The 9,598-nt window shown below is 40.2% G+C and overlaps 1 pseudogene; it reads right to left on the bottom strand.

The window, feature by feature from the left end:
- Positions 1 to 2,840: 2,840 nt before the first annotated feature.
- On the bottom strand, positions 2,841 to 3,720 carry LOC114498085 (annotated as a pseudogene).
- Between the last annotated feature and the right edge of the window lie 5,878 nt (positions 3,721 to 9,598).

Below are 9,598 nucleotides of genomic sequence, written 5' to 3'. Positions count from 1 at the left end.
CTTGGTATGCATGTGATCAGTACAAAACACTATTTCCCTTCCTCACATTCGAAGAAGCCCAACTTAACACTATTTTTTTTAAGAAGAATCAGACAAATCACACCATCTAGAAACCCTACCTTTATCCAACATCTTTATCCTTGAGTGTCCTTGTAAATGATTTCTATAGACTGACTGTGTTCTCCCAGAGTCTGCATGTTGAAATCCTAACCCCAAAGTGTTGATATTAGGAGATGGGGCTTTTGGGAGGCAATTAGGTCATAAGGATGGAACCCATATGAATGAGATTAGTGCCCTTGTGAAAGAGACTTCAGAGAGCTTGCTCACCTCATCCATCACGTGAGGACACAGTGAAAAGACTGCTGTTCATGAACCAGGATGTGGGCTCTTACAGACAAGGAAACTGTTGGTGCCTTGATGTTGGACTTCCCAGTCTCCAGAGCTGTGAGAAATAAATTTCTGTTGATTAAAAGCCACCCAGTCTATGGTAGTTATTGTAGAAGTCTGAAAGGATCAAGACAATGACAATAAGTTAAAAAAGAGGGAAGGAGGGAGGAAAGAAAGAAAAAAAGAGACAACTGAAGAATATCTATGTCAGTGGAGAGGGTTTCAGTAATGATGACATTGATGGCTGGCATATCTGGGGAGATGCTGCAGATTGATTCGACGTGTCTGTCAGCTAACATGAAGGCATTTTTAAATGGATCATCTCCTTTACTATGGACCAGGCACTATACTAAGCCTTTTCATGTGTGACAGAAAAAAATTAATCAACAATTATTCATAGCCTAACCCCTTTTCCTTCTGTTCAAAAGAATTCTGTGCTGCTCTTCTGGTTTACAACTCTTTGCAGGATCGGAATGTGGGGCAGAAGTGAGAGAAACCAAGGCTGGCTAGAGTGATGTTTGTTAGAAAGGACATTTCTAGTGGAATAGCATTCAGTAAGGAGGTGAGAAAAGGAATGGGGCAGGAAGCCTAGGCTGAGCAGTGACGTGAGCTCAGGCTATTTGAGGACTTTGGGAAAAGAGAAGAGATATGGGGAAGATGGGAAACCCTTACTGAGAGAGAGGAGAAAACAGTTCAAACAGAGTTTGCTGCATATTAGGGTAAAAAATCACATTTGAAGGGAGTAAAGTTTTAATTAGCTTTTAAATAAATTTTAGTAACCAGCATTCTTCCTTATTTAGTAACTTAATTTTTTTCCTTATTTTGGCAGCTTAAAAATTTTTTGTACTATTACGATTCTTTTGTTCACTGTCACAATTTCTGCTCCATCTTTAACCCAAGATCTCGTCACCATTTTCTCCCTTTTCATTTCACATTAATAATCAGTCAAACAACCACTCAGGTCACTCTCTAAAATGTCATTTTTAAAAAGTCATCGAAAATTGCTGTGATTAACCAGACCCTCCAAACTTAGAGACGTGCAAAATGCCTCTTAAGCCCTTTCCATACACCAAAGCGGGAGAACTTATGGATGCTATCTGGTGACTTTTCTGAGTAAATCTGTAGAAGTTGTCATTCTCCCAGCCTGAGTTATTTGGGGCACAGCTGCTCTCAACAGTGAACTTGAGACAGAAAATCAGTCAAAGCAGGCTGATTCAACAACTTACAGCTCAAAGGGGCTGGTGCTGCCCCCTGGGTGTCTCATACTTCCAGAGGTGTGAAGACAGAGGCATGTGTACCAGCCCTGAAGAAGCATGAGATCCTGGATGGGACGTGTGGGACCAGGGCGCAGTCAGAGAAATGGGGCTTGGCTGCAAATTAGACAGCTGGTCTACAGAGACCTGAGTCACCACCAGGCATTGCAAATTATTAATACCCACTCTCGCTACATCCTTGGAATTTGCGAGGCAGTGCCTCACCAGCTGAAGCTGAGTTTTCCAGCTCAGACTTTGTCAGGTCTGAAAAAGGTGAGAACAACAAGAGAATTAGTCAGAGTCTGTCCCAGGGAGACGGGGAGTCATCTCAGCTGCACATTTCCTTCTTTCTGAAAGTGAATGTGACACCTGACACCAAGTCATCCCAGAATCCTAGGGCATCTGGCAAGCTAGTGAGTTGAAATTTTATTGTTGAGTCAGCTTGTTTGGTTGTTTTCATAATTGAACTCTTGCAAATGCACCTTTCTGAAATCTTAGATTTAACTTTCTAATTATGCCAATATCTTCACATTAATTGAGTGAAAATCTTTCACCAATCGTAAACAACTCTTTTATTTTACAGGATTTTAATACTTCTTCTGGGTCCATTAAAAGTAAAGTGAATAATGATTCTGATTTTTTTTTCTTGTTACAAATATGTGCTACCACTGGGACCTGAGGCTGCAAGGCTAGACGCAGATGTGATACATGAGCAATACACCTGGACTCAGAGGAAAAGGGAACTTGGAAGATGGACAAGCAAACAGTCGATTGTGTCCTGTTTTCCTGTTAGGGGCACTGCCCAGGTACTAAGGTTATGCTAGGAATTCCTGTCAGTACCATCTCAGTCACTTTGCACATATGTGTCTTATCACTGCCATCTCAGGGATATCCACTTCCTGTATCCACTTCCAGCTGCTTTTGTCTCACTGACTTCCAGTTGCTTCTCTGATAGGAAAGACAAAAAGGTGACACAGGGAGTGGCATTTGTGCTAATTATATGTGTCCAGGACTCTATCATGTTTCAGATGTTTCTCGCAGCATGTTAAGAAATTAGGACATTAGATGAACCCGTTTTTATTAATTAATTATTTTTACCATAAAGTCCTTTGAATAAAAATGTTTAAAAAAAAATAAAAATATCTTCTTTGTCACAGCTATATATATATATATATATATATATATATATATATATATAATTTATGGCTGTCAGAAGGAACAGGGTATTTCCAACATTATACGGTTTGCTTATGGAAACTCTGGAAGAGAAATTTCTCACTCAAGAGAATGGAGTCCACTAAAAGGTTCACAAGGAAAATATTCCACCTACAGAGTATATTCTGGCAGACTTTTCTAAGGTTGGTTGCTGGCTGACCTCAGGTGTTTCAATAAGGACAATGGTGTCTTACTGTTACTTTCATACATGTTCTCTTGGAAACAGCTTACCCACTCCTTGGGGTAAAATGTGGCTACTCAAGTCTGCAAGAATTCAGGCTGCACTTGGGCCACTTTTCACAATTCCTCATTGTGGATCATAGGGCACCACATCTCACACCGGCTGAAGGGAACCGTCGGGGTATCTGTGGGCCACTGCCACCCCTAGTGTATTTTTGGCAGTGGTCAGGAGGTAACTGGGCTGTGTGTCACCTAGGGAGATCATTTTGGCCAAGACAATGTCACCTGGACAAAAATGCTTATAGATTTCAACCTTGTTTTTTTCAGTAGGTCAGACATCTTCCTTGCAGATAGTTTCTCAAAAAGAGTTCTTAAGTGGTGTGGACCCCACAGGCAGGATGTGTACTTTGCTGCTGATGTGTACTTTGTACTTTGCTACTGGCCAAGCGTGCTCTGATGCTAGAGACCTTACAGGTTATGATGCCCCACCCTGGCAGTAATTGGGACTTTGTTTCTCTCATCACAGACACAATAGGAAGTATACATTCTCACCACTCTTCATCATGTGGCCAGCAAGCATCAAAAAGATGTAGCCGTACTGGATATAGGTGCAGCTGCCTGGGCTGCCCTCCTCCAGGTCACACAGCCAGTGGCTGGGGATGCAGTTCCTCAGAGGTGGTGCCATGACTTCCACTGTCCCAAGCCCCTAGGTTTTTAAATTATAGTCAACATACAATATTAGATTAGTTTCAGGTGTACAACATAGTGATTTGACATTTATATACCTATGATAACCACGATAAGTCTAGTGACCATCTGTCATCCTACAAAGCTATTATGATATTATTGACTCTACTCCCTGTGCTGTTCACTACATCCCTGTGACTTATTTTATAACTGGCAGTTTGTACCTGTCATTCCCCTTCACCTTTTCTGCCCAATCCCCATTCCCTTCCCTCTGGTAACCATCAATTTGTCTCTATGTATGTGTTTGTTGCTATTTTATTTTGTTTGTCTATTTCATTTTTCAGATTCCACATGTGGGTGAAATCATACAGTATTTTTCTCTGACTTATTTCAGTTAGCATGAGATATTATGCTAAGTGAAATAGATACTATGCTAAGTGAAATAAGTTGGATATCCAAAGTCTATTTATTTTTTAAGTTTTTAATTAAAAATTTTTTAGTTAAAGTTGACATTCAATGTATACTAGTTTCAGGTATACAGTATAGTGATTAGACATTTATTTAACTTGTGAAGTGATCCCCCTGGTAAGTCTAGTACCCACATTACAGCCTATATAGTTATTGCAATATTATTGACTAAATTCCTTATGCTGTAGTTTACATCCTGGTAACCATTTCGTAACTGCCAATTTGTACTTCTTAATGTCTTCATCTTTTTCACACATCCTCTACTCTCCTTCTCCCATCTGGGAACCAAGAGTTTGTTCTCTGTATCTGTGAGTTTTTTTCTATTTTATTTGTTCATTTATTTTGCTTCTCAGGTTTCACATATACATGAAACCACTTAGCATTTGTCTTTGTCTGATTCATTTCACGTAGCATCATACCCTCTAGGTCCATCCATGTTGTTGCAAAGGGTAAGATTTTATTTTTTTTATGTCTGAGTAATGTTTCATATTGAGCACATTCTCTTTATCCATTCATCTTTTGATTTGAGCATTTAATTTATATTCACTTAAAGTAGTTATTGAAAGGTATATAGTTATTTCACTATATTTTATTAGTTGTTTCCTGATTGTTTTGGTAGTTCTCTGTTCCTTTCTTGTTATCTTGCTTTCTTCTCTTGTATGTTGATGACTCTCTGCAGTGTTTTGTTTGAAATCTTTTCTCTTTATTTTTGTATATCTCTTATAGATTTTTGTTTTGTGGTTACCATGTGTTACATATATCCCAAGCTATGTTTATAACAATTCATTTTAAGATGATGGTCACTTAAGTTTGAACACATTCTAAATCCCTACCATTTTTCACTCACCCCCACCACATTTGGGTTTTTGTCATTATTTTTTACTTCTTGTATGTCAGAATGTGTATGTCCCTTAATTTACTGTTTTAATTATACATAATCTTCCTACTCTTGCTTTTTAACCTTTGTACTAACTTTAGTGAGGGATGATCTACTTCTTTTATTATATGTTTGCTGTTGTGAGAATTTTTTCTTTATTATATTTTCTTATTCATATTTATTTTCTTTTTGTTAAGAGGACCCTTTAACATTTCATGTAATACTGGTTTGGTGGTGATGTACTGCTTCAGCTTTTTCTTGTCTGGGAAGCCCTTTATCACCCTTTTGATCCTAAATGATAGCCTTATTGGGTAGAACAATCTTGATTGTAGGTCCTGGGTTTTCATCACTTAATATTTTGTGCCATTCCCTTCTGGCCTGCAATTTTCCTGTGGAGAAATCAGCTGACAGCCTTTTAGGAGTTCCTTTGTAGAAAACTAACTGCTTTTCTTTTGCTGCTTTTAAGATTCTCTCTGTCTTTAACCTTTAGCATTGTAATTATGATGTGTTTTGATGTGGGCCTCTTTGGGTTCATCTTTTTGGGGATTCTCCACACTTCCTTGACTTGTGTGTCTTTTTTCTTCACCAGGTTTGGGACACCAGGTTGGGTGTGTGACTTGGGTGGGACAGAGTCTCAGAGCATCACCTGGGTGGGGCAAGAGATGAGTTATCCAGGTTAATGGAGACACAGATTTGGTGTCCAACTGTGCCTGCAGGCTATGGGGGAGATAGGCTCAGCAAAGAAACAATGGCACCTATCACATGAATAAAGAGAGGGCTCAAAAAATGAACAATGACACCCATCAGCATTTTAGTCCCAGAGAAAGCTAATTTTCCAGCCCTCGCCCAGAGGCCAGAAAATCTGGTTCCTTCCCCAATGTCCCTTTTCTAGCTGCTGTCCCTTCTCTGGAGCTCAGGGAAAGTGTGAGCAAGTGAATCTATGCTTGAGCCCTTTAAGCAGATGCACAGGACTATAGCAGCTCTCCATTTCACCCAGAGTGAGTTCCTGCTGATTTTCACAGCCCCTGTTGTGGGGATTCCTCTTCTTGGCACTGGTGCTCTGGGTTGGGGAGCCCAGTGTGGGGCTGGGTCCCCTTGTTCCTCAATGGGGAGCTTCACATGAGATATCCCTCCCGATTCTTAACTACCACAAGTTGTCATGTGACCAGAATGTTTTATGTCTCTGTCCCTCCAACCATTCTTGACATGGCTTCTTATTTATATCTTTAGTTATTGGAGTTCTGCTCACCTACTCTTCAAGTGGTCCTTAAGGGCGGTTTTCTATAATTTAGTTGTAATTTTGGTGTGGTTATAGGAGGCAAGCACAGCATTTACCACCTGCTCTGCCATCTTGAGTAGAAGTCTCAAAGTTGTTTATTTGGTTTTTTTTTAGTGCTTTGCCTTATTTCTAATGTCATGGACTTTAGTCACAGGACCCTTTGGCAGCTAGGAATCTCTAAATGAATAATAGAAGAGGCAAGGGCAGAGTACGGAAGAACACTCAGACTTGGTCAGGGAGCCAGCCCTGCAGAGTGAGTGGCATTCTGAGTGATCATCTTAGCATACATATGGAAAGTGGTGCCCCTAGCCTCTTCCTTCCTACCCATATGCCTCCTTGGTGAATTACCTTTAGCTTTCACCATGTGGTGACACTTGACATTTTCTGAAATAATAACAGAGGCCAGGAGTCAGTCACCATTATTTCCCTGGACTGATTACTTAACATCTACCTCCGAGCTTTACAACTCTGCAAAGCATAGAGAACCAGGTATGCATCAGCATCTCATTTCTACTGACTCTACCACCTCAGTCTCTCATGGTGTTTCCACAGGTCTGCCCTTATTCTATCCTCCTTTTGGTGGACAATAATTCAGCTTAGTCAAGACACTCTTTACATTCCTGAAAATGGTTAGCCTCTCTTGCTTTTCCTTCTTCAGTGAATAATTCTATTCTCTTAATATTTACTCATGAACTTGCATACTTTCTTGTCAACTTTTTTGTGTATCCTGCACTTAGAAAGTTGAGCCAATGTTTTTCAAAGCTCATTCTAAAACAAAATAATCTTATTTTGTTCTACATTTCTGATTATTAATACAAGATGCCTAGTAGACTTTAAAGTTTAATCTAAAATTGTATTAACTGTAGTTATTTCATACAAGTGTATTAATTTAATCTATATTACTGTCTCCCATAGCTATTTTTTGCTATAAAATTATAAATAAAAAAAAAGCAAAGATCTAATAAGCCAGTTCTCTAACCATTTAAAACTGAGAAACACTCAGAGTTCTGTACAATATCCAGACTTCTTTATTTTAGTGTCTATACTTTCTTTCTCTGTATGGTGTAATTGGAAAATAAAACAAAACAAAAATGTTAGACTTGAGCCCTTAACCCATTACTTTTGTCTTCAAAGCCTCAGGTGAGTCATTTAGCATCTCTGTGTCCCCACTTTCTCATTTATAAATGATATGGTTGGATTATATCAAGTGAGTTTTCAAATATTTCCTCCCTCCCTCCCTCCCCTCCCTTCCTCCCTCCCTCCCTCCCTCCCTCCCTTCCTTCCTTCCTTCCTTCCTTCCTTCCTTCCTTCCTTCCTTCCTTCCTTCCTTCTTTCCTTCCTTCCTTCCTTCCTTCCTTCCTTTTTCTTTCTTTTTGGTCATGATAGCATTTCTTAAAAGACATCTTAGTCAGAAACACAGAGTATATAATAGTGAAAGCAGAGCTCTCTGGTTGCAGCCAAATGTCAAGACACTAAGACTCACCCACTTTGACCCTATTGCCCAACTGTTACCCATCCCACCTTGTTTTAACAACTTACAATTCATGTACAAGCACAGCTTTGGTACATATGAGTATTTACATCCATAGTACATGTCTTTAATAAAATGAATATACATGCAAGGTTGTGCATTTATGTGTTTATATGAGTATACAAAAGAAATCCAAACCTTCCCAAGGGCTTTCAAATCCATGATTAGGAATAAGATCAAATGTCCCTAGCTCTTTCAGTCACAGCCTAATACAGAATGGCAGTCCCATGCACACTAGTCCCTCCCTAACCCCTCCCCCACCTCTTCCCAGTCCTGATATCTACACCACCCCTCCCCAGGGAAGGCCAGTAGATGGTCTCATTTATACTCTGGCAGATACTGCTGCACTTCCCCTGTTGCTTCTTTTGGCTCCTGCTGGACACCCAAATCCCTGCTGCTGCCCATCATGTCTACTGCTCCACCAGACAAGGTTGTCTCGTGCTGGTGGTGGTTTCCACACCACCATTTTTCTGCTGAGCAGGTGAGTGGTATGGCTGCTCCACTGCAAACAGCATCTCACGGAGTTCATGCTACTACTCAGCCTCAGTGCCCAAGCAGCAGCATGCCCAGCACCATGAGCACTTGCTGGACCTATGCCTTGCAACATGACAGAAAGAATGCCTTCTTCTGTTTAGAAACAGTGTCGCTCAAGACTTAAGATTTTAAGAATTTCAAGACACAGCTATTTTCATTTTTATTTACCCTCCTCCCTGCCCCGCAATTGCCACCTCCTCATAAGACACAAACAGATGGCCAGTGGGTATTGGACCAGGAAACATACCTACGTGACAGAGATCACACTACTGAGAGAACTGCCCCCTCCCTAGAATGATTAAGACTTTTTACTGGGACAAATTCACTGTGCCTGGTTTATTTCTTCCTTAATGCTCTCCCTGGCGGCTTCTCAGCCCCTGTGCAAATAAACTTCAGTTGTCTGGATGTGTCCCAGCAGGCCTGAACCCCAGATGACCCATCCCAGGCTCATTCTGAGCCCCTTTATATACACGTGTGGATGAATCAATGTGTGGTTATAGTATACATTAGGAGGAGCTGCTTGTCAAAGGAACTCAACAGCTGAAGAATTTGGATCTTACCCCACAGGTTTTCAATTCAGGGTGCATATGGAAACTCTTCATATGTGACAGGGAGATATTAAATGGTTAATTCTTTAGCTGAAATTGAATTGGAGACCTTGACAACAATCACACTATGCTTAAAAGGAGGGGGCTTCAGATCTGGGTAGAAAAACTCTTCACTATGCAGTAACACTGCTGTAGTTTTTGGCAACTGGTTTCAGAAATAACACAAATAAAGCCTGTGACAAAAAAAAAAGAGTTCACAATTTAATGGAAGAGCCAGAGATACAGACAGACAATGAGAAGGACTTCATTAATGTTGAGAATCTCCCCACTAGCTCTCAATCACCCACACCTCATACTTTCAGCTCCCTCTTCAGGGACTGATGCTATATCTCTCTGGCTGGTTACAGATTCTTGAGAGCAAGCATGATGCCCTTAATCTTTTTTACCTCTAAAGCACCTAACATGGTGACTACATACATAGTAGATTCCCATCAAGTGTCTGATGAATGATTTTTGAGCCATCAACAGAAATAATAAATAAACTAGAGAATAAACACTGCAGACTTTATTTTGCAGGTTTGACACTGGGTGCTTTATTTCTTCATGACCTAGATGTACACAAATTTTTGTGTGGTTGGT

This window comes from Phyllostomus discolor, chromosome 5, assembly GCF_004126475.2.
Source record: "Phyllostomus discolor isolate MPI-MPIP mPhyDis1 chromosome 5, mPhyDis1.pri.v3, whole genome shotgun sequence".
In the NCBI taxonomy this organism is placed as follows: domain Eukaryota; kingdom Metazoa; phylum Chordata; class Mammalia; order Chiroptera; family Phyllostomidae; genus Phyllostomus; species Phyllostomus discolor.
This window is presented reverse-complemented; position numbering and strand designations above follow the sequence as displayed.